The sequence below is a fragment of the Saimiri boliviensis genome, chromosome 3, assembly GCF_048565385.1.
Source record: "Saimiri boliviensis isolate mSaiBol1 chromosome 3, mSaiBol1.pri, whole genome shotgun sequence".
Classification (NCBI taxonomy): domain Eukaryota; kingdom Metazoa; phylum Chordata; class Mammalia; order Primates; family Cebidae; genus Saimiri; species Saimiri boliviensis.
In genome coordinates, this window is record NC_133451.1 from 5,570,748 (window position 1) to 5,596,366 (window position 25,619).

At 54.4% G+C, this 25,619-nt stretch overlaps 1 protein-coding gene and 1 pseudogene across 7 annotated transcripts in view; both read right to left on the bottom strand.

The window, feature by feature from the left end:
• The window catches only part of SORCS2 (sortilin related VPS10 domain containing receptor 2), a 556,267-nt gene that overhangs the window by 482,652 nt on the left and 47,996 nt on the right, over positions 1 to 25,619 (bottom strand). The window lies entirely within an intron of this gene.
• Positions 8,079 to 25,619, bottom strand: part of LOC141583971 (uncharacterized) — a 28,758-nt pseudogene continuing 11,217 nt past the window's right edge.

Consider the following 25,619-nt stretch of genomic DNA (forward strand, 5'->3'; position numbering starts at 1 on the left):
CACATCCCAGGCATGTTGTTTCTGTTCCTGAATAGCCCACAGAGCTCCCCACCACCTCTGGGTGAGGACAGGACTCCTTACCGAACACCCAGAGCCCCTCGCCCACTGGGACCTGCCTCTGTACCCTGGGGCTCCCACGCAGGGCCCATCCTTCCTGTCCCCTGAACACACACTCTCCGCCGTCTCAGGCCCTTGCACAGGCTGTACCTGCAGCTCTTCTCCACCCGGGAAACTCCTATTCATCCTTCAATACCTTACATGACCCACTCATGCCGTCGTTGTGAACTTACCTCCTGCCACACTCGGACCCCCATCCCAGACACCGAGGACACACACCATGGCACACAAAACACACCCCTCTCACGGCGGACGGGAGCCACGAGATGAACAGGATGACGAAGTCAATAGCATTTTAGATAACAGGTGCTCTGGAGGAGAATGCCCCTGGGAAGAACTGGGAGAGAGGGCTGGGAGTGCTGACATCTTAGACACAGTAGCTGGGGAGGCCTCCCTGTGAAGATGGCATTAGCGTACAGGCCTGAGAGAAGCAGAGAAGGGCATTCCAGGAAAGGGGAACAGCAGAAACGAAAGCCCCAAGGCTGGAGCATGCCTCCCAGGTTCAAGGAGCAGCAGCGAGGCCAACACAGTCGGGAGGGAGAGAGGAACAGGAGATGAGGTAGAATAGGAACAGGGGCTGAATTGTTAGGGCCTCGTGGGCCACTGGGACCATTAGACTCTTTCTCTGAGAGCCCTGGGGAGTGGCGAGAGGGCTCAGAGCGGAGAAGCGACATCTTCAGGGCAGAGGGTGATGTTTTGACAGGGTCCCTCCGGCCGCTGTTAGGCACAGAGGAGATAGAAGCAGCAGGATAGGAGCAGGGGGCCGGCTGGGAGGTCATCCGAGTACCACCTGCCTCCTCGGGGGCCTGGCCTGTGGCCATCATGGAAATGTCCCCTTCCCTTAGCAAGAGCTGTGCTCCGCTCTTTTATATGCCTGCCTGGTGCCTACAATAGTGTCAGCATGGCCATGAAGGAATGAATGAAGGAATGAATGAACCAACAAGCGAGAACAGGAGAGAATGTAAGAAGCCTAAATAAGCCCTCCTTTCATTTCAGTGGGGCTGGGTTTCTAACCAGGAACTTCATTCCCCAGTGGATACATGGTTCTAACTCAGAAATTAAAGTCTTTTCCTTTTCCATGACATTCTTCAAGTGCTGAAATTTCTATTTATTTCACATTTGGTAAATGCTTCACAAAAAGGTAACGAAATCTGTGTTTTGGTCTTCACCTCCTTGACAGTGGCTTGAAGGGCAACGGCTAGATCTAGGAGGGATCTCTTTTTTAGCAGAAAGGCACATTTTAATTTTAGGTTAAGTGTTCTAAGCAACCATCTTCTTAACAATTAGTCCCCAGACGTGAGTTTTCAAACATCCAGCTTCAGGAAGATGTAGTGGCGGGACCCAGAGCCATGGAGGGAGATCTCACCCAGCTCCCTCGGAGGGAGGGTCCTGCCAAGCTGGAGGGAATCAGACCCCAGGCCAGATCCAGATTGTAATCAGGTGAGCAAACAGAAGGGCCAGCACAGGTGGCTTCCAGGCAGCAGGGTTTAGACAGGCCCAGCACAGCTCCCCGTGGAAAGGTGAATGCAGCCCGGGGGAGCTGCCAGTTGCCGTTTATTTCTGGAACAAGGCATGCTGGCGGGTGCTGCACCCACAGGCATGTTCTCAGCTCCTGGTGCCACCTGCTCCGTGGCCCTGTTCACAGGTAGCATCCCCAAGTATCACAGATGCCTCTGGATGAGATTTAAAATCCACATCAGGGGCAGGTGCGGTGGCTCACGCCTGTGATTCCAACACTTTGGGAGGCCGAGGCCGGTGGATCACTTGAGGCCGGCAGTTCAAGACCAGCCTGGCCAACACGGTAAAACCCCATTTCTACTAAAAAATACAAAAAATTAGCCAGGCATAGTGGTGGGCGCCTGAAGCTGAGGCAGGAGAATCGCTTGACCCCAGGAGGCGGAGGTTGCTGTGAGCCGAGATCGCACCTCTGCACTCCAACCTGGATGGCAAAGTGAGACTCCATCTCCAAATAAATAAATAAATAAATAAATAAGCCAGGCGCGGTGGCTCACGCCTGTAATCCCAGCACTTTGGGAGGCCACGGTAGGTGGATTACCTGAGGTCAGGAATTCGAGACCAGTCTGACCAACATGGTGAAACCCTGTCTCAAAAACAAAAAAAAAGAAAGAAAGAAAGAAAAAAGAAAGAAAGATCTGAATAGGAAACATTGGTCATTTAAAAAATTAAAATTAAAATAAAAAATAAAAGTCACATCATACTCACTTCCCAGGGCTGCCCTAAAATCACACAATGGCTGGCTTAGAGCAACTCAAATTTATTTTCATCACAGTTCTGGGCACCAGAAGGCCCAAATCAGTATCACTGGGCTGAGATTCAGGTGTTGGGAGTTGGGGGGCTGGTTCCTTCTGGAGGCTCAGAGACAAAGCTGTTCGGGCCTCTGACCTGACTTCTGGCGGCTCCCAGCCATCCCTGGCGCACCTCGACTTGGGGACCCATCGCTCTGATCTGGCCTCTGTCTTCACACAGCCTTCTCCTCCATGTGACCATGTGTCTCAAAGCTGCCTTTCCTTTCCCTCATAAGGCTCAAGCCCCTGGAGTAGGGACCCACCCCACACCCAGGATGGCCTCGTGGTAACAGCCTTCACTGGATCACGTCCATAAGGGTCCAATTTCAAACAAGATCGCATTAACAGATGCTGGGAGGGGTTGGGATGCAGATATCTCTCTGGGGGACACCACTCAACCCACAGCACACATCACCCAGCCGCGTGTCACGGTGCAAGCTTCCCGCCGGTCACCTGCCTGTCTCACTCAGGACCTTTGCTGTTCCAGACAATGGCAATGCCATCCTCCCGGGACACCACCAGCACCCTGGTGTCACCAGCCATCATCCCAGCACTGGGATGCGAGCTCCACTAGGCCGTCAGGCCACCCTCCCAGCCCAGCACAGCACACGGCCTGGCAGAGGTGACGCCCTGAGACGCTGGTGCTGAATCAGCTGCTGATGGGGCTCCTAGACCTACTCCCGCCAACCTCAACCTCCCCTCTGCCAACCACTGCCTTACGAATCCCCCTCAATCCTACAATGCCCTGAGTATCAACCTCCTCCACCCATGGCCCCTCACTCACCCTGAGGGGCTGAGATCCTCTCCAGGACCTCTCCCTGGGAGGCGCACGGGCCTGCTACCAGCTGCACCTGCTTTAAGATGAAAGCAGTTCCAGCATCACCTCCTCCTGGAAGCCCCCCCCCCGCTCCTCCTCCACCCCCTGGCTGGGTTGGTGTCTCCTTTGCGCCCCCTCCACCCTGGACACTCCCTTCGCTCACAGGTGGTCAGCCACTCGTCTGTGCAGAGCCCTGCAAGCCGCCCTGGGCCCCAGTGTCTGCGTGGCCCCTGATAAGCAGCAGGACACACACGGGACCTCAGAGCGGGGGCCTGATCCTGAGGGCCTCACTCACAACGATGGCACCTGATCAGGGGTGGCCGCTGGCACAGCTTCCTTCAGTTTAACGGCCCCATTGCCTGTGGGATGGCGAGGGATGGGAGAGGCGTTGACAGACTCTTAAGGGGCTGACAGGAAGCTGTCTCTTTCCTTGTCAACTGCTTTCCAGGAAAAGGCCTTTGCCAACTCCCCACGTGCTCCGCGCTAAGGTAAAGGGTTGAAAAACTCAAGGACGCATCCTCTAGACAATGTGGCAGGATGTTCACCAAAGGACAGAACCTTCATCTCCCACTCCCACTGCCACTCCCTGCCACACAGGTAGTGAACTCAGCTCGGAGGGTCCTCTGAATCCAGGGGTCTCCAAGGCCATGGACTGCCCCACAAGGGGAGAAGGGAGCTTCAGGGCCCGGGCCCACCACTCAGTTCACGCCTCGGCTGTATAGATGACCAGAACCCCACCCACAAACCCCGGACCCTCATAGCGGGCACCAGCGGGCCTGCATCTTCGGGGCTCCAACTTCTTGAAGATGTGCAGACTTTTCTGAGCATAAAGGTCACCTACCTGTGCCACTGTCACCAAGACAAGCTTTCTACAACAGGAGCTGCTCCTCTCATCACCCACTGATTGACTGACAGCCCCCCGAGACAAGCTGGTCTTTTCTTTTTGACACGGAGTCTCGCTCTGTTGCCCAGGCTGGAGTGCAGTGGCGAAATCTCCGCTCACTGCAACCTCCGCCTCCCAGGTTCAAGCAATTCTCCCTGACTCAGCCTCCCGAGTAGCTGGGATTACAGACGCCCACCACCACACCGGCTAAGTTTGGTATTTTTAGTAGAGATGGGGTTTCACCATGTTGGCCAGGCTGGTCTCAAACTCCTGACCTCAGGTGATCTGCCCACCTCAGCCTCCCAAAGTCCTGGGATTACAGGCATGAACCACCGTACCCGGCTGAGCTGGTATTTTTGTCCATTCCATTTTTCTTCCATGTATCCAGCAAGTTCTGCTCACAGGCCAGTGCCGGGGCAGCCAGGAGACCTGCAGAGTCACTGCCCCACCCTGCTCGGGTAGGGGTGGGAGACAGACGCCCTGCCCCACCCACCCTTGGAGATGTAGCAAGCCCTTACTCTACCCCCACCAGGGCTTCTCCAGGACCTGTCAAGCTCTGCCCTCCAGCAAGCAGGTGTTTTGTGCTAAGAATTGAAAATCAACATCCACGACTTTAACGCTTAGGTAAAACGGGGAAGAAATAGTTATATCAGAAGAGTAAGGAAGGCTCGGGAGAAAGGAAGACAGCTACTCAGGTCTAATCACCACTCTGTCTGTCCCGTCCCTTGTGGTTATGGTGTTTCCGCTCAATTGCAAAATTTAATTCACTGATTCATGTAATACATACTTATTGACAAACTATTAAGTGCTTTTGGGGGCTGCAGAGACCCAGGCTGGTACCAATACCAGCTTGCACTCAAAGGGCTTCCCTCCTTCTCTGTGGCCCTCCCCCGCCATGCCTTCCCCCTACTGATACTTCCAGACTGCCCTAAAAGCTGGCACTGTGATGAGCCACCGTCTGCAGAGGAAACTGATGCTGGGAGGCAGTCATGGCCTGGCAGCAGGTGGCTAAGCTGGGACTGAGCCTGGCCTGACCCTGGCGTTTTAGGCTTAGCATAGCAGTGCTGGACCCACTGGGGCAGAATGTGATCCGTGTCTTCGCTGAGATACAAAGCAGCGGCTTGGGAGGGAGAGTTCCCACAGGTATTGGGCAATCAGAGAGGACCCCCTGCGGGAGGGGGCATCTGAGCTGGCCTTGCAGGAATGGTGAGGGCAGGGCGAAGTCAGCTTCATCTTCACACTGTGGGAAACCACCTGAGTGCTTGATGAATGGGTGGATGAATCACAGCTGACAGGCTGTGGAGAGAGCAAAGAGAGGGACCCCAGGTGCTTTGGGTAGGAACTACTGATTTCAAATGATCTTCAGAAAAACCCTGGAGATGATCTGAGACATCCCTGGAAAGCTCAGAGCACGGAATGCGGCACAGGGAAGGTGTTCCACGGGATTCCTGAAAGAAAGAAGTCGGGAGGCGGGGCAGGGCGGCAGCAAGGGCGCTCCAGCCCTCCGCTCCCTTGACAGCCGCTCCCAAAACTTGAAATCGGCCAGGGCTCCGGCACGAAGCTCCCAGCTTCACAGGAGTCCAGCGTCTTCCCCCAACTTCCACAGAGGGACCCTGAATTGTTCCCACCAAGCTGTGCCCTCCCAGGCCAGGCCACGCGCTGGGAGCCCCAGAGAGCTCATGCTTTGGGGTGAGCTGGACCCACCTAGTTAGAGACAGAAAAGGGGCCCTCAGCTCGGCGGTACCAGGCCCCAAAACACCCTGGGCTCCAGAAAAAGGGGGACATTCAGGGTCTGATCTGAGCCTTGTGGAAGTACAGGACGGGGAGGGGAGAACAGGGAGGGTGGAAGATAACATAGAGGAAGAGGAGGAGGCTGGGGAAGCGAAGAGACAAGAGAGGGAGAAGGGAGAGGAGGGGGGAGGGGGGAGAGGGAGGAGGGGGAGGAGAGGGAGGAGGGGGAGGAGGAGGAGGGGGAGGAGGGGGAGGAGGGGGAGGAGAGGGAGGAGGGGGAGGAGGAGGTGGGGGAGGTACCGAGGGAACCATGAGACCTGGGCTGCACAGAGCCAGGTCTGTTCCTTCTCGCTGCTAGAGAAACACCTGCCCTCTGATGACTGGCATCTGCCAACACCTGCCCCCCGTCATGTCTCTTGGGCAGAATTAGGGATTTCACCTCCAAGTCCCACAGTCTCCACTGCTTCCTGTAACCTCAGGGCGGTGACTCTGTGTGGTCACTGTCTATTTCTTTGCTCCCCCATCCAAAGGAAGGGGGGGCCTCTGTGACCTCAGGACATGTGAGGAGAGGGAGTGAATGAGTCAGTGAATGAGTGAATGAATGAAGTTCACCGGCTTGCCAACACCGTGGCCCACAGTGGGAATGAGACACACCAAGGTCCGGGGTGCCCAGCAGGCTCCGTGGATGAACCAGTGTCCACGCTGAGGGGGAACCTGACCGTGAGAGCACCTGCCCAGCCCCGGCTTTTTTGAGACACCATGAGGTGAGTGTCCATGGTGGAGCCCTGCCAGTTCCCAACCCCAGCATGGAGGAGGAGCCTGCCAAGCAGCAGTCCCCAGGAAAGTCACCAGCCTTGCTGGACAGCCCTGTGCCCCAGCCACCTCGACAACCAGGCAGCAGAGACTAGGGGCTTAGCGGAAGCCGGCTGCTAGACAAGCCTTCTTGGCCAAATGCGAGCCAGGAAGGAGTCCGTGCGAACTCCACACCAAGTTCACACACAGCCGGGTCGCAGTCAGGTCAGACACGCCCGGCTCCTTCCCAGGACAATGAGGTAGACGATGATAAACACCCAGCCAGCGTCCTGCCCAGCCTGTGCCAGCAGCATCACAGAACCAGAATGACAGGCGCTTTCTTTGACAAGGTCCTTCCTGCTCCTCCAGGCTGGGATTTGTCACAGGTGAGTTCAGGGACTCCTTGGCCTCCCAATTCTCAGTCCACTTTCCTTCCATGACGCCAGGTGACCTTTTTACAGATTTCAACAATGACTCAAAGTCCTCTTACTACTAATACAACTGTCATTTACTGAGTACTTAAAACAATCTTGTTTGTTTTAAATTTTCCCCTCATGGGCAAATGCACGTTACTTCCCACACCTGCATTTGCCCATGACGGGGTGGGGGTTGGTACGGCCCATTTCACAGGTAAGGGCACCAAGGCTCGCAGATTTAATCGCAGGTCTCTGGATTCAAAGCCTCTGTTCTTCCCTCTGCAGCAGCCCTGGAGCAGCAGGCAGGGCATCTAAACTGTTAGGACGAGTCCCTGAGACCAAACGGGGCAGAGACCTCAGTCCTGGGACTCCCGGAACTCCTCAAACCTGAACCACAAGGTCCTGCATTGGCCGTCTGAGCTCTGGGGTGATTTTCCCAAGAACATCAGGACTGTGTCCTGAGTCCCTCCACCTTCTCCAGACACAGCCTAAACAAAAGCAGTGCCTAAATCCTGGCTGGAAGCCTCACAAGACCCAGGATGCACAGACAGGGAGTCCCTGCTGAGGGCTGTGTTGGGTTCACTGTCAGGGTGCCCAGTGGTCCCCCATGGGAACCCTCAGCAGGATGGCTGCATACTCCCAGCTTCCTCCGAGCCCCTCTTGGACCCCCTCGCCAAAGTGCCCCCAGCCAGCTTCTTGCCTGTCACCTTGTATATATTTCCCTAATAGAACCTATTGCTACCAGCAATGACCAGGGAATCATATTTGTTGATTTGCTTCCCATCTGGTATCCCCCACACTACACTGGAAGCTCTGAGAGGACAGGGGCCTATATCTGTCTTGTTATCCTGCTATCCCATAGCTTAAGCAGTGGCCTACAGGAATAGGCCATGGATGGATAGATGGATGGAGGGAGGGATGGATGGACAGATGAATGAATGGATGGGTGGATGGGTGGATGGGTGGGTGGGTCGGTGGGTAGGTGGGTGGGTGGATGGATGAATAAGTGGGTGAATGGATGGGTGGATGGATGGATGGGTGGATGGATGGATGGATGGATGGATAGATGGAAGGGTGGATGGATGGATGGGTGGGTAGATGGGTGGATGAATGGGTGGGTGGATGGATGGGTGGGTGGGTGGATGGATGGATGGGTGGATGGATGGATGGGTGGGTGGATGGGTTGTGGATAAAAGGATGGATGGATGGATGGATGGATGGTTAGATGGATGGATGGGTAGATGGATGGGTGGATGGATGGATGGATGGATAGGTGGGTGAATGGATAGGTGGATGGATGAGTGGATGTATGGATGGATAGGTGGATAAATGGATGGATGGATGGATACATGGGTGAATGGATAGATGGATAGATGAATGGGTGGGTGGGTGGATGGATGGATGGATGGGTGAATGGATGGATAGGTGGGTGAATGGACAGGTGGATAGATGGATGGATGGATCAATGGATGGGTGGATGGATGGGTAGGTGGGTGGATGGATGGGTGGATGGATGGGTGGATGGATGGGTAGATGGGTGGATGAATGGGTGGGTGGATGGATGGGTGGGTTGGTGGGTGGATAGGTGGGTTGATGGGTGGATGGATGGATGGATGGATGGATGGATTCATAGAGGGATGGGTGGGTGGGTGGATAGATGGATAGGTAGATGGGTAGATCAGATCCTTCATTTCTGCTGAGGCCTTTTGGCCATCTCCATTACCATCTTCCTCCTGTATAAACACCATGTTTACAAAGCTAATTTCATCACACACACTTCCACTCCCAGAACCCCCATATCTTACTCACATCTGTTTTGTATACACATAAAATGTATTTATCAATATTGTTCAGGGTTTTCCTTAGAATTAAATGCAAATTGCAAATTTCATACATAATGCAAATTTCCCAATCCATACAAATCAAATGGAAAGGATCCTCAGTGGACTGGCTCGCTAATTTCTTTACAGTAAGGAGACATCAGAGACCATACCCTCAGGGCCCCTGCCCGGGGCTGTGCCCTGGGCACAGCCTCTGAGCTCTCTTACAGCAGGGCACGTGGATGGAAAGGCTGGTTCCAAAGTGTTTTCTCCTCTTATTATTACTCAATCCAGTGCCTCAGGCAGCTTGCCGAGCAGCCTGATTCCCAATCCGCTGTAATTGAATAATCAATTGCGGCTTCCTTAATAACTGAATTTATTAAATGCAGGCTATGTACAGCTGATCATTCAAGGAACTAATTTGCAAGCCAGAGCTTTTGAGGGATTGTTTAAAGAGAAGATCCACATGTTTCATAAATCTGGAATGGAAAGAAAGGCAGGAGTAAACAGCAAGATGGAGAAATAAATGTCTGTGGCATGATTTGCATTCAGTAAATACAATCTCATGCCCTGGCCACACGGGCATGGCAGACAAACAGCACATTTACTAATGAAGCAACGCCGTCTGCCTGGCCACAAAGCTAAATATGACACATTTATGGCCACCGCAAAGCCCTGTCTGGGCTGCCTTGGGAGACCCATCTCTTCCCTTTGAAGGGTCTACAAACTCTCAAGAGAATCACCAGCCCCTCCGGCCTCCGCAGGCTGGATCAAATGCCTGCTGCCAAAATGTAATGTTAGACAACAGAGCAGTTGACATTTTCCAGTTATACAAGGTGGTAAAGGGACAGAAATCAAGAGAACGCCCAGGCTGGTTCCAGCACCCATCACAGTGTCTGGCCATACAGAGGGAAGCCAGCATGACCCTCAGTTACAACTCCATCCTCTGAGACAGCTTTTCCCAGACAGCATCTGCAGATGTTGATGAGTGTTCGAAGGTAAAAACAACGTAACAGGGACCCGGGATCAAGTACGTTCAGGGCCATGCACACCCCAAAGATGACTCTCCAACTCTCTGAACCTCAGTGTCCCCATCTGTGAAAGGGCTCACAGACCCTGCTCATGGGATGTTGTGAGGACAGAAGGAGCAGCAGGAGGAAGAGGGTCACACTGCATCTGCCCAGCTTTCCCCACTGTGTCTCCAGCACCAGTGAGCCTTCAAGGCCCTGCTGAAATTCCACCTCCTCCAGGAAGCCTCTCTGGTTCTGCTCTCTTTACCACCCTGAGTTGCCACTGACCTTCCCTCTCCTGACACTGACCCTTAACTCTCTGTGTGTGTCTCGCAGGAGGCAGAGAGCTTTTCTACCTGGTTTAGGTTCCTATATTTGGAATGTCATCTCCAACACAGCCCATGACCATTTGGGATAGTAACCATCACAGCTCCCGTCCACTCATTCATTCATTCATTCATTCATTCCACCACCAACTGCTGAAAGCCCACTAGCCCAGGGTCAGTAAAGCAAATGACATGTTTGTTGAGTGACTCCTAGACCAGCCCGTCAATCAATCCATTGATGGACGAATCACAGCAGTTTGTTGCTCCGCATTCCTGGGAGTGGTGAGGTGGGAGGAGGCTTGAGGCAGACAGAGGAGCTCAGGCAGAGAGCAGGTGTGGCCCTCCGACCCTCCTGTGATAAATCCACACAGCAGACCCCTTTGAGTGGCCACAGAGAGGAGGAAATCCAGCCCCTCAGGGGGCAACTGGCCAGAAGGTTCTGGGCATCCAGGGCGGCTGCCCCCTCCCCACCCTTTGGCTGCCCAGTCCCCTCACACCCACAGGGAAAAGAAAAGTTCCCACACACGGGTTCTCACTTGGCTGCCGAGTCCTGAAAGAGAAAAGGGGAGAAGGTGGCTCTATTTTACCCCTCCCCCACCAGGCCTGGGAGGGCAGGAGAAGTGAGGCGGTGTGGCGGGCAGCAGCTGCACAGACGCAGGAACTTCTGTGTTCCCCCCAGTACCCCTCAGCCCCTGCCCGCACCAGCCTGGGCTGTCGGAGGCAACTCCGTCCTGCCCAACAGGCTGGGTGGCCCAGCGGTGAACCCACAGGCTTTGGAGTCAGCCCCACACGTGAACAAATCTCACTCCTCCACTTCATCTGCAGCAATGCAGGGAGCTGGCTCCCCTTCTCGGTGTGTCAGAGTGTCAGGTCCTCATCTGTAAAATGGGGAGATGCTGTGAACCCCAAGGGCATGTAAAGTGTGAATGAGATGATGACTAGGAGAGAAACAGAAAATGCAAGACAGTGAGGGGTCTGCAACCACCTCCTCAGGCAGAGCCAGGGCAGGGAGGGAGGCCGGAGGGGAGGCAGGTGCTGCTACGTCGGAGAATGGGCTGGCCAGGACACAGCATGAGGAGCAAGAGGGCTTCCGGAGGGGCTGCACCAAGGGCCACCTCTGAGCCTGACATCAGGGGCAGCTCTTGTTCCAGGTGAAGCACAAGGCTCCCACCAGGAGGAGCGCCCTCAGCACCACACCCATCTCTCAAACACCTGCCACATGCCCTGAGCCTGCGAGGACACAGTACAAGCCCTGTGAGCCCCATGACCCTATCTGTGCTTGGGAATGTGGGTTCTGAGGAGGTCCTCGGTCCCACAGCCTGGATGCAAATCCCCCAGTCACGTCATTTAACTCTGTGGACCTCAGCTTCCACATCTGTAAAAGGAGGATGACTGCATCACCTTTTAATTGAATATGGTAAGGATTAAATGAGATACACCTGCGTCAGCCAGGGTCTGAACAAGCAACCACGCAGTTAATAGAAGAAAATTTAAAGAAAGGGCAAGCCGGGCGCGGTGGCTCAAGCCTGTAATCCCAGCACTTTGGAAGGCTGAGGCGGGTGGATCACGAGGTCAGGAGATCGAGACCATCCTGGTCAACACGGTGAAACCCCGTCTCTACTAAAAATACAAAAAATGAGCTGGGCATGGTGGCACGTGCCTGTAATCCCAGCTACTCAGGAGGCTGAGGCAGGAGAATTGCCTGAACCCAGGAGGCGGAGGTTGCGGTGAGCCGAGATCGCGCCATTGCACTCCAGCCTGGGTAGCAAGAGCGAAACTCCGTCTCAAAAAAAAAAAAAAAAAAAAAAAAAAGAAAGGGCAAATCCCAGAGGCATGGACAGAGGCCTGGAGCCAGCAGGGGATGCAGCGGAAGCGCCCTCCGCCCGCTCAAAGCTGCCTCTCCCCCAACACTGAAGGAGGAAGAGGATGGAGCAGAGGTACCTGGGCGGGTGAGAGCTGTAGCCATGGGCCAGGGCTGAGCTGTGGAGCTGTGAACACAGGAACACAGCAAACACAGCAACCCCAGGTCTCAGGGGGAAAGTTGCAGGAGCCCATCCCCCATCCTCTCCTTCCTTCCACCTCCTGTTGGCACCTCCATTGGCCAAACCCAGTGCGAGACCGGGGCCAGGGAGGTCAGGTGAGTGAGCTGGAAACTCACCTCCAGGGTGCAGAGCAACAGAGCAGGCAGAGAAGGACGGGAATCTAGGGAAGGCCAGAGGAGAGTGGGCACACATGGGGTAGAGCACGTGGCATCTTTCGGGAGCTTCCCATTCATGCGCTTCTCTTCCTGTTGCCGCCTTGTATGGGTGACAAGCCTGGCACTCAGGGAGGGGAAGGGACTTGCCAAGGACACACTCTCAGTCAGTGTGCGGGACACAAGCCCAGGCCTCCCTGCCTGGAAGAGCCACTCTGCGACCCTCACACTGGGGAGAGGCTCTCCCTGCCCTGCTGCCTCTCAGGACCTGTGCTTACACTGGTTTTTCTTGAAGCCCCTGGGAGTTCTCACCCCCACCCCCCAGGGCCTGGGTCTCCCTGCCCTAACACAGCGCTCTTCAAGGTCAGTGCTGAGAAAACACGGCCCCTCCCCCGTTTAGGGTTCTTTGTGGGCACTCCCGACGCAGGGCACAGGAGCCTGATAGCCGATCTGTCCTGCTGGGTTGCAGAGACCTGGGGAGGTCACCATCTGCGTGAAAGATCACTTCTGTCCCCTGGCCACCTGCCTGCTCCAGGGCCCCAGGGAGCCTGGCCAAGTTTCACACATTCTAAAAATATCCCTTCTCCCTCTCCTGCCCTACGGGTCTCCCGGATGTTAAAATAGCAAAACCTGTTCTATTCTAGAAATACTGAGAAGTTCCTACTGAGCTCCTCAAACCACCAGCGAATGCCTGGGAGCCACAAATTAATGACCCCTGAGTCTCTACCCGTGACACCCACATCCAGAGGACGCTGGGAATGGGTGGCTGGGGCTGGTGCCCACACTCGGCCTGAAGATTCAATTCACTTGCATCCCCAACCCCTCCAGCCCCATCCGGCTCTGGCCAAACTGAGCTCCCCACTCTTCCCCTAACAGACCCCAAACTCTGCCCCCAGCATGTCTGCTCATCCTGGATGCCCCCTTTCCCAACACCCCCCCCCCCAGTCCCAACGCCCCATCATGCAAGACACAGCTGATTTCTGACAGGCCCAGCTGGCACAGTGTCCTCTCTGTTCATGGTAAGCACATTAGCTTTGATTTGGGGTTTTCCTGAGGCTCTGAGCTGAAGGGTATAATCTATTTCCAGTTAAGCTCTGTAATCTCCCGGTTCCCAGCAAGGGCCTTTGCATCTGTGAGTATTCAATGAATGAATGAATGAATGAATGAATGAATATATCCCCACAGTTTAGAGTCCCTGCCATCTGAGGGGCCAAGTCTGGGCCACAGGTGGCTTTTATTTGTCACACACGGTGTTTTGTTTTGTTTTTTAATTTTTAATTGGTCATCAACATTTAAAACCAGGAAAGCCCCCTGCAATACAGACTTCCAGATTCTCCAAAAGAATCCAGAGATCTGGAAATACTGCTCCCTGGTCCCTCGCGGCAGCCCTGGCTGGAACAGAGAAGCCGCCGCATCCTCTGAGCAGGCATGTGCTCACCAGGCAAGCTCTCCCCACTCTCGAGGGCCTCTCCCTGCCCCAGGCCCTAGGGCTGTTCCCCAGGACACTTGCCCCTGACGCCTGTGGCCTCCTGGCACCTGAAGAGGTCTGAGTTTGTAGACCCTGGGCAAGCGAGGAGGCAGAGACCTGGAGAGACAGCACGATCTGCCCGGCTAGACCAGCCCCAGCAGGTCCAGGCCCGGGTCCCCACGCTCCAACCCCGGGGCTCCGCTGGCTGCACTGCCCAGGGCACGTCCCGGCCTGTCAGTGGCAGGAGGACGGAGTACTCAGGCCCGGTTAGATGACAGGTAGGAAAAGCAGACGGTTTCTCGGTCATGACTGTGAGCAGAAGGTCCCCCGGAGAAAGCCGGTCCCCTCCTGGCCTCTGATCCAAGCCAGAAAGGATGAGGCTAACCAGCTTCTTGAGCCCCGGAGCTCGGGCCTGTCTCTGGACCACTTGGATACGGAGGAGGCATCAAGCTGCAGGCTCCAGCAATCCGTCGGCTCGGACGGGCTGGCCCCTCATCACAGCCGTGCCCCAGCACACCCTCTCCAGTGTCGTCTCCCATGGCTGCCTCCCACACTCCCCAGCAATTCGATCCGACTCACTTCAATTCTATTTCACTGAGCCCATTCATACTGAGGCTCCTGCATCTGCCAGGAACTAAAGCACGATATGAAGATGAACAAGGATCTCCCTTTAGGGCCCAGCTGAAAGCCGCCTCCTCCAGGACGCTCTCCCTGCTTAGCCACCGGTTAGATTCTCACAAGGCCCACGGAAACTGCCCAGGAAGCACTGGTTACACTGAAAACAGCTTGCCTTCTTCTGCATGGGACTGTCACCTCCGTTAGGGCAGGAGCCTGGCTTGACTGCTCAGTGCTTCGCTGAGTGAATACATACTCACACTCACAAACATGCTTACGTACTCATCTGGGCACGGCGGCCACCTCTCACCCATGCTCTCCCCGTTGCCGATGCTTGGGCTGCAGATGTGGCATCAGGTCCCCTGGGACCCCAAGGGAGCACAGCCAGCCCAGAGCTGCTGAGTCAGATCTGACTCTAACAGGTCCCCAGGGGCTCTGTGCACGGGAATGTGACAGGCGCTACCGTCCTTCTTGTCAGAATCCTCCTGATGCAGACCAGGAGGCCCAGTCACCAGCATGGGCTCAGGGCCTCCGGAGCCACGTCCACGGAATTCCCAAGGCCCTGGGTGTCAGCCCACCCCTCTTTTTTTTTCCGTTTTATTTGTACAGATTTACAGGGTACATGTGCAATCTTGTTACGCACATAGATGGCATAATGGGCGTATCCATCACCCAAATAATGCACGTTATACCCATTCACCAACGTATCATCCTCCTGTCACCCGTCAGAATCTCCACTATCACTCCAAACTCTGCAGTCCATGGACACACATTCTTAGTCCCCACTTACGAGTGAGAGCGTGCAGTACCGGACTCTCCGAGCCTTGTTTGTTTCACTTCAGATAATGACTTCCAATTCTATCTACGTTGCTGCAGAAGATACGGTTGCATACATTTTTTACGGCAGAATAGTATTCCGCTGTGTTTCTATACCACATTTCCTTTAACTGTTCACCCATGGATGGGCACTTAGGTTGATTCCATATCCTTGTTACTGTGAATAGTGCATACAATTTGCATGTGCAAACGCACACAAACAGGCATCTTTTTGATGCACTCGTTCCTTTCCTTTGGGTAGATACTTCACAGTAGGATTGCTGGATTTGATGATCGTTCTGTTTTTAGCTCTTTGAGAAAACTCCGCACTCTTTTCCACAGTGGCTCAACTAATTTACATTCCCACCAATGGTGCATAAGGGTTCCCTTTTCTCTGCATCCATGCCAACGTCTGTGATTTTTTGTCTTTTTAATACTAGCCATTTTGATTGGGGTAAGACATCTCATTGTGGTTTTGATTTGCATTTCTCTGATGATGAGCAATGCTGAGCTTTTTTTTTATATAATTCTTACCCTGAGAACAAAGCTGCCTGGGACTCGGGTCACAAGGAACCAGCACCCAGCTATGGGAAGGGGTGAATTTCATCCATGGAATCCTGGGGCTTCTTTGGGAGGTGGGTTCAGGCCATGCACCCTCCTGCAGGGCAGGGGCCTCCTGCCCACCTGGAGAGGCTGCCTTGCCAGGACGTCCTCCCTGGCCCCTCAGGAGCTGAGCACCTGTCACCATACAGCACTGCCTTCACAGCCTGGCTCATGTCACCTCCTCCCCAGTGTCCCTGTGGGCCCTGAATCCTTGGTTTGTGTCCTTCCTATGAGACCACCTCACCTGGGAGGGAGCTGGGGGCACCCTGGCCATCAGCCCCCTGAACACCTCTTCTGCTGTGGCATTCAGTGGGAGCTTAACATGCACCTGGAGAATAAAGGCAGGTCCCAGAGGGGTGCTCATGTGCCTCTGCAGGGAGCACCATCCCGCTCTGTAGCACCTTCGCCGGGCCTGGAATGAGTTACAGATCCTTGATGAGAACAGGGGGATGGCCCGTGTCACTGATCAGAATAAACTGAGTATGTCATAAACAGGGGGCTGGAGGCAGGCAGGGACACGGGGACATGGATTCAGGACAGAATCTTGGGGCCCTGGACTCCAGAGCTGCCCTGAGGAGGGTCCCTCCTCCCCTGCAAGGCTCAGGTCATCCCTGCCACAAACCTTGTGGGCAGGGTTCCTGGGGACAAGGGAGCCTGAGAAAGGGATGGTGATGAGAGCTGGCATCCTTAGCCCAGCTGCTCAGGACAGCTCAAAGGCTGGGACGGCCAGGCTTTGCTACTTCAATGGCTGTGATCACCAGGACGCCCTCAATCCCCCAGATGCCTCTTGAATTGGGAAAAGCCAGCTGTGTGCGGGGGGTGAGCCCAGCTGGGGCTTGGGAGGCTGAGTCCAGGCAGCGTCCGCGGTCCGAGCTGTGGTCTCCATCCCAAACGCTGGCCTTGAGCTAGGACCAGCCATGCGGCTTCCTGAGGCTCCATCTGGGAAACAGAGATAATGCCACGTACCCAGCCAGCTAAGGGGGATTTTCCATTCGACAGTTTCTATTTTTTTCTAAATGAAATACAGTAATGATTTTGGATTGCCACTCATGAGGAACCAGGCTGGTTGGAGATTTTTGTCTACAATAATTTTTAGAAACCTCATCTGTCTGGGGTTTAGGTGAGGAAGGGCTCTCCATGCCTGCAACAGTCCCTTTTGACACCCATGAGGCCAGCATAGTGCCAGCCGCTCCCGCACCCCAGACCCACTCAGAAATGTCCTGGTTTGGGTGATGAATTGCAAGGTCACTCGGGGCTCATGAAGGTAGAGCTAATAAAGAGGAGCTGTCGGCTGGGCATGGTGGCTCACGCCTGTAATCCCAGTACTTTGGAAGGCTGAGGCGGGCAGATCACCTGAGTTCAGGAGTTTGACACCAGCCTGGCCAACATGGTGAAACCCATCTCTACTAAAAACACAAAAAGTTAGCCAGGCATGGTGGCGGGCACCTGTAATCCCAGCTACTTGGGAGGCTGAGGCAGGAGAATCGCTTGAACCTGGGAGGTGGAGGTTGCAGTGAGCCGAGATCAAGCCACTGTACTCCAGCCTGGGCAACAAGAACCAAACTCCAGCTCCAAAAAGAAAAAAAAAAAAAAAAAGTAAAAGAAAAAAGAGAAGCTGTCTGGTGCAAAGACATTTGGGGAAGTATGGAGAGCCTTTATTTTTAAAAGTCAAATTGCTTTATTATTTCTTTTGCATTATAAAAGTTAACACATGTTCGATGAAAAAGTCCAACCATAGGAACATTCCATAAAAAAAGGAGGGGTGAGGAGACCATGTACCCTCGTGACCAGCCCCCAGAATCTTGTGGTTTGCCCTAAGTCCATGCACTCCTGGCCCTGAGCCCCGCCCTGCCCCACCCAGGCCCATCCTGCCCACGCCTGGCCCCAGTATGCCCTCCCTCCCTCCCAGCCACACTGGCCCTCAGCTCCTGGAGTCTCCTCCCCCAGGGCCCCTGCCCACCCTCAGTCTGGAAGACCCTGCCCTCCACTCTCCTGCCTCGGCCCCCCCTGGCGGCTCCCCAACCTCCACAAATGCTGGTGGCCCCCAGATGCCAGGTGGGATCTCAGCTCTGCAGCGTGACTCAGACCAGGGGTGAGGGGCTCACTGCTGAGGGGGGAGCTGCAGGGGGCAGGGAGGTGGGAGGCTCAAGGCCTTCCCAGACCTTTTCCTACCTTGCGAGTGACATGACTGGGACCGTACATTTAGAGGAGGCACGGCCAGAGGGGTGTGTGTGATAAGCACTGGCCGCTGTCATCAGTAGCTCCTGTCTCCAGAATCAGGGCCACCCCGTGCCTGCTCTCCCCTTCCTCCTTGCCACCCAAACCCAAATCTGTCCCAGAGGCAACATGCTCAGCTGAGACACCTGCTTCCTGGACTCCAAGGGAGCTGCAGAGGTGGCCACGAGATCCACTTATGACCAATAAGACATAAGCAAAGTCGCATCGCTTTTTCAAAGCCTCGGTCTCTGGAGGACTTCTCACCTCCCCATCGCCTTCTTCCTGCCTGGAATGTGGTGCCGGGGTGGGGGGGCGTCGGACCCTGTCATACCCATTTACCCAAAGGGGCGTTGAGGCTTAGGCAGGGATGCACGCCACCCCCACTCCCCAGAGCCACAGAACCTGTGACAGTGTCAGAGCCAAGGACAGAATCCTGGTCACCTTAATCCAGCACTTTCTGGCCATCACATTGAGATAACTCCTCATCCTGAGAATAGTGCATTACAGCTTACAGTGAGCCCTCCTGTACCCTACAATGTGAGAGGCTCAAACACCTAGACAAGGTGAAAAATCAGTCCTGGTCCCCCCAACCCTCTCTCCATGTTTCTAATATTTATGGTTTTTTTTTTTTCAACTTGATTGTTCAATTCCCTAATACAATTTTATGATGACTCCTTATTACCTCCAGAGCAAATCCCTTAGCAGAGACCAGAGAGCAAGGAAAGGGGGCTCAGGAGGCATTGTGTGAGTCCCTGGAACAAGCCACGCCTGAAGCTAGCTGCTACCCTTGAAACTTTCCATGATGCAAAGTCATCCAGTCCTATTTTCTTCTCATGCTACTTTGAATTGGACTGCAGTCACCTGCAAGTCAAAGGCACCCACAATGCTCCCATTTTACAGACAAGGACACTGGGATCCACAGAGCTCTCTTAGCCTGTCACCTAGTCTTTGGCGGCAGATAGGGACGAGAACTCTGCCCCCTCAACTCCTAGTCCAGCGTCCCCACAAGAATTCCATGTTGCCTCTGGTGGCTGGCCCTGTGCCCACTGGCCAGCCTGCCCTGGTGCCATGGTGGTTCCAGCAACAAGCCCATATGAAAAGGCCCCATTCTTCTTGCCTTTGGTGAAAGCCTGGGTTTCTCCTATTAAGTAACAAAGTGAGAGGGAACCCACTGTTCTTGGCAGCCACAGTCAAACAGCCCCAACTACAGCCGTGAAAGTCCGCCTGCCCAGCTGTTCCTCAGCCTCGCCTCTTTGTACCCTGACACCTCGTGCTCCCCAAATACATGGAAGACCCCACGTCTGGTTGAGTCTGTCCTTTCTCTATTTCATACACAAATAGCGTCAACATCTGCCTCTCAGCTGGGGAGACCTGCAGACTATCAGGGGACGTTGGGTAGATAATTATTCCACAGGATCCAGAGATATGTCTCGGGGACATAAATCTTGGGAAGTCTCTATGGAAACACACAAAAATGCATGTTGTTTTTATTAATACTCACAACGAAATGTCTCTGGAATAAGCCGGCTGACTCGAAACCACACCAGAAGAACCAGTGTGTTTCCCGTTAACGGGAATCCGTGGGTTGTTTTTTTTTAAGGACGCGTAGAGCGGCCTGCAGAAAAGAAACCTTCAAAGACAAAGAGGCCCCGGTGGCAGGAGAACTGCTGTGTGGAAGCAGGCCTTCACGACTTTTTCTTTTTTCTTTTTTTTTTCTTTTTTTTCTGAGATGGAATCTCCCTCTGTCACCCAGGCTGGAGTACAGTGGCGTGATCTTGGCTCACTACAGCCTCTGCCTCCCAGGTCCAAGTGAGTCTCCTGCCTCAGCCTCCCGGGTAGCTGGACTACAGGTGCACGCCACCACATCCTGCTAATTTTTGTATTTTTAGTAGAGATGGGGTTTCACCATGTCGGCCAGGCTGGTCTCAAACTCCTGAACTCAGGTGATCCACCCGCCTTAGCCTCCCAAAGTGCTGGGGTTAGAGGCGTGAGCCGCCGTGCCCAGCCCACCCATCTTAGAGAAGACTCGCTCCTGCCTCAGCCTGCTGAGGGCATGCTCACACGCACACAGGCCCTGTGCAGGGGCCACGTGGAACGTATCTGAGTGGGTAAACCCAGCTCTCGCCAGAGACAGGAAGGCTGCATCTCCTGGCGTCTGCTTTGTTGTAGTCTATACTGCACGTCAATACTGCTGCAGGGGAAGGGAGCTCTGTCTGAATCCAGCTCCACCACATGCTCTGTGTAAGGGCTTGAGCAAGGTACGTCCCCCTCCGCCTTTAGTTCCTCATCTGTAAAACAGGGACTGTGATAGTCCCATCTCCCAGGACATCATTGAATGAAGTGACACAGGAAAGCCCCTAGACAAGGACCTGGTGCCCTATAAGCCCTCACAAATGATGACTTGGCACAGTAAGGATGGCCACAAATTCTCTGACACTCCTCCCATCAAAAGGTGAATGTGTCCCCTCCCCTTGAACGTGGGCTTTCTCTGCAACTACTCGGCCCATAGAACACAGCTGAAGGGACACGGTGCTGGCTTCTGGTTTCACCCTTAAGACACGGGTGGCTTCCACCTTTTTTTCCACTTCCACTCTTCGAACAGTTGCTCTTGGGACCACCATGCTATGAGGAAGCTCAAGCCACATGAAGAGGCTGCAGGAGAAAGAATGACACCAGCCAGTCCCAAGCTCTTCCAGCCATTCCAGCCCAGGTGCTCAAAATGTCAGTGAAGAAACCAGCTTGGACACTCAGACTGGTTGAGTCTTCAAAGGACTCCAGTCCCAGCCACTATCTGACCACAACCAAGCAAGAACTACACATGGGGTTCAGTTAATCCATATAACAGTGAGATAATAGGACACGATTCTTTTAAGCCACTAAGATGTGGGGCTGTTTGTTACTGCAGCACTGTCTACGTATCCTGACTGATACAAACTGCAAAATCCCACATACTACTGCCAAACTGACTTACAATAAAAGCCAAGGGGCCCATGAGGCTTCCGGAGATGGCGGAAACCCTGCTGGCCTCATCCAATGGCTCATGAAGTCCCCTCCCTCCAGCACCAGACACAAGCTCTCACAGGTCCCACCCTTTGAGCCATCTTCACACCCTGGCCTCACACAGAAGCCAGCCTTCCTCCGTTAGGCCACAAGTGGAATTCTCCAACTCTGTAAACTTTGTCTCTCTTAAGGTGACCAGTTATTTTTGCCAAAGTCCGATTAAAGCATTGGGCTTCAAATATTATAATTATGAAAAAATTAGTGTATACCTGGAAAGAAAAATAAAGTCAGATAAAGAACAGGGACCTTTAAAAACTGACTCATCAAATTCTGTCCTTTCACAGAGGAGAAAACAGAATGAGACCAGCCAGGCACACAGCCCAGGATCACACAGCGATGGCCCCGGTCACCACCACTGTTGTGGAAGGCTTTTGGCAGGTCAGCCACTTCACAGAGGCTGTCTTCAATTCTCACGGGACACCAGCAAGTAAAGATCATCATCTTCTGTTTCACAGATGAGGAACTGGAGGTCCAGAGAGGTTAAGTAATTTGACCAAAAGTCACACAGCTAGGACATGCACCTGGTGTGGTGATTATGAAGTCTGAATCCATCCCGGCCCCCCACTGCCCTGCGCACAAGCAGAAGGAGGAGTTTGCCTGGAACCTTCGCGTGTGTAGAGTCCTCTCCAACTGACAAAACACCCTCCACACACAACCTTTCAGCTGAGCCCCACCAGGACCTCATGCGATCATGGAATCGCCGGCTGTCCCGAGATCAGCCTGGGGTTACAGAGCCTCCTTCAGTGGGCTGAGCTGGGCTCCGGCTGAGGCCCAGCCAGACCTTTCATGAAGCCCATGGCCTCCTGGGCTGTGTGCATGATGAGGCTGGGGTTGTAGAGCGTCCTTTAGTGTAGGGGCCACACACAGTCAGCAGCTAAGCTGGGATCCTGGCTTAGGCCGGGCCAGACCTTTCACAGAGCCCGTGGCCCCCGGGGTTGTGTGCGTGATGGGGCTTGGTTCTCAGGTGGGGAGGACACTGCTCTCCCGACACCCCTTTCCAGGGTTTCCCTTCCCCTTCCCCAGGGGGCCTCTTCCTGTCGCACATGGTGTCAGGAGTTTTGGGGGATCCCATTGCTGACAGGCTGGAGTCGCGTCCTCCTAGGACCTGAGTGGGAGCCGTCACCAGGGTGCAGGCCCCCTTGCCCCTGCTCGGCACTTTCCCACCCACTGGCTGATCTGACCACACAGTGGTCCTCCAGGGCAGCTTCCCCGGGTGACACCACCTGCAGTTCAAACGTGAGGTGCTGGGGCTCAGCCAAGACACGGCCCTTGCCATGCCCCGCACCAGGGTCACCGGGTCCCCCCAGCCGAGCCCCGCTGCCACCTCCAGCACTCTTGGGGCCCTGGCTTTGACAGCTGCAAAAAGACGCGCTCCCCTGCTGTCCCACCAGCGATCCTAACACGCCCTGTTGACGTCCCAGATCCTCCACGGAAACGCACAGGAATCATCCTCATGAAGACGAACACGTTTGCTTCTCTGCTTTGTTTTACGACGCCGTTTACCATTGCCAAACAATCAAAACATCGCAAGTGCTGAAGAAACGTTTTCCATTATATTTTAAAGGAATGTTTAGGTACAAATATTGCATTGTTTATTCATTCCAATAATTTTATCTTCTAAATATTCCACTGAAAACCAGATAATGGATTTCATTACCCAGAAACAGTAAAGCCTCCAATAAATTAAAAAAAAAAAAAAAAAAAAGGCCCATTAAAGACAGAAACGTCCATTTACAGTATGTAATTCTTAGTCACATCGGGCTGCGATGAAAACCATCACGGGTGAGCGAAGCCTTCCTAATTCTGCAACCAGGTCACACCACATGCCCCTGCTCCTCCCTGCCACACCTGGGGTCTCACTAGTGACCCATGGACTCAGGAAGCCACTGGGGACGTGTGAAGGCCTAATCGGGTCAGGCGGGTCCGCTGCTCCCTTTACCAAGTATCTCACTGGCCTTCTCACCTTAGCTTGCTGTGCAGACACTCCCGAGCCCCTGTAAAGGCAGGGTGGTCAGGAGGGAGGGGGACCCACTTCTAGCTGGGGGATAACAAAGGGCTCCCTGGAGGAGGAGGCAAGGGGGTAGAGCCTGGAGGGAAGGAGAGCCGTGCCTCCGGAGAGAGCAGGAGGTTGTGGGGAGGCAAACAGTTGCTAGTGGGAAGCCCAGCAGGGCCACAGTGGAAAAGTTCCAGGCCCTCGCCCTGGCCATCGTGTGCATGCTCCACACCCAAACCGCAGGCTCACAGCTTACGAGGAGCATCTGTCACCAGGGAAGGGAACGGAAGGGCTCGGATCTCAGAGTGCTGATTCCCCAGCCCCATGTCCCTCCAGACGCTACCTGGCTTCCCACCACTGCTCCTTCGGATTAGAGCACCAAAGACCCAGGCCAGCGTGGGAACAGGCACCCCACTCCCCGGCACCAAGGCTCTGGCTTTGAGCCATGGACATGCTCTGCAGGTTCATCTAAGCCCTGGGTGGGATCTGCGGGTTCATCTAAGCCCGGGTGGGATCTGTGGGTTCATCTAAGCCCTGGGTGGGATCTGCAGGTTCATCTAAGCCCTGGGTGGGATCTGCGGCTTCATCTAAGCCCGGGTGGGATCTGCGGGTTCATCTAAGCCCTGAGTGGGATCTGTGGGTTCATCTAAGCCCTGGGTGAGATCTGCAGGTTCATTTAAGCCCTGGGTGAGATCTGCGGGTTCATCTAAGCCCTGAGTGGGATCTGTGGGTTCATCTAACTCCTGGGTGGGATCTGCAGGTTCATCTAAGCCTGGGTGGGATCTGTGGGTTCATCTAACTCCTGGGTGGGAGCCGCGGGTTCATCTAAGTCCTGGGTGGGATCCGTGGGATCATCTAAGCCCTGGGTGGGATCCGCGGGTTCATCTAAGCCCTGGGTGGGATCCGTGGGTTCATCTAAGCCCTGGGTGGGATCCGCGGGTTCATCTAAGCCCTGGGTGGGATCCGCACGTTCATCTAAGCTCTGGGTGAGATCTGCGGGTTCATCTAAGCCCTGGGTGGGATCTGTGGGTTCATCTAAGCCCTGGGTGAGATCTGCAGGTTCATCTAAGCCATAACAACATCCTGGAGGGGCCCAGATGCGTTTGGTCAGAGTGCCAAAGGGCAATGGTGGATGGGGGCTCCTTACACAGATGCGGCCAAATACCCAGAATCCAGTGGGACGTGTGCCAGGACCGAGGACCCAGGCCATGGAATGATCCGGCACTCACGCACGCGTTTTCCACACAGCTGTGACTGCTGTCAGGACTCGCCCAGGACTAAAATTGCAGAGTGTGGAATGACTGCTAGATTGCACAAAGCCACCTTAAAATGGAGTCTCAGGAAATTCCCAGATACCCACGGATTTGGCACAATCCCTTTCTGACTGACAGAACCAGGCATCAAGGCAAAATGCACCCTGGGAGTATCATGACAAGGCCTGGGTACCAAATGCCATCAGTCCGTTGCATGCACCATCTCATTAACTCTCGCACTTGACCCCAGCTGTGCAATCCTGGACATCTGACATTGCTGAAAGTCAGTTTCCTCATCTGCGAAGCGCGGGTATTCCTGCCTGCCCTTCAGTCCTCACGCCAGGGACAGCACCCATGTCCCTAAATCTCAGGCTGGGACTGATCTCTCCCCCCAGCAAGGGTCACTCATTTAAGCTTCACACTCTCCAAGCACCTGCCCCGCATCAGGCCCTGCTCTGGGCAGTAGAGGTTGGGGCAATAATAACACCATCAACAACAGCAATGGCCGACACTCTCGAGTCTGTGCACGTTTGAAATCCTCAGCACAGTCTTGTGCCAGGAGGCACTAACCCTGCTCCCATTTCACAGATGGAGAAACCAAAGACTCTGGAGAATTATCTGAGGCCATGCATCTGGCGAGAGCCAGCACTGAATCCAGGTCTTTTTGACGCTAAAGCCCGAGTTATTTCAGAGAGAAATGACATCACACTGTGCTAACGTCGTTGTTCCACAGGAAAAATTCCACATCAGTCCCGAAACGGGCGTCTGGAGGAGCAAGGAGCGCCAGGCCACCTCCAGTGCACAACACGGATAAGAACCACGTGTCCACACCCGTGGCACACCAGGTCCAGGTAAGCCAAGCCAAGGTGGGGAATGGACCACTGTGACTTTGCCCGTTTTCTACCCAAAGAGAACCTGTTTGAGGAGGTGACCAGCTGGGGAGGGTAAGGAGGTGGCTGGGACCAGAAGGGACCTGTATCCAGGCTCCTACAGGCTTCCAGGGGGTAGGGGAAGAAGCGGCCCAGCCTCCCCCACACTCTCACTGTCCACACCCCATTGATTTGCCCAGAGACAGGACTCTCATCCCTATCCATACCCGCCGGACCCTGAGCTCAGTGGGCCCAGGTAAGTGGCCGCCTTGGGCCTCTGTGGCAGCCCACTCCACCCTCCTTCAGCCGCGCC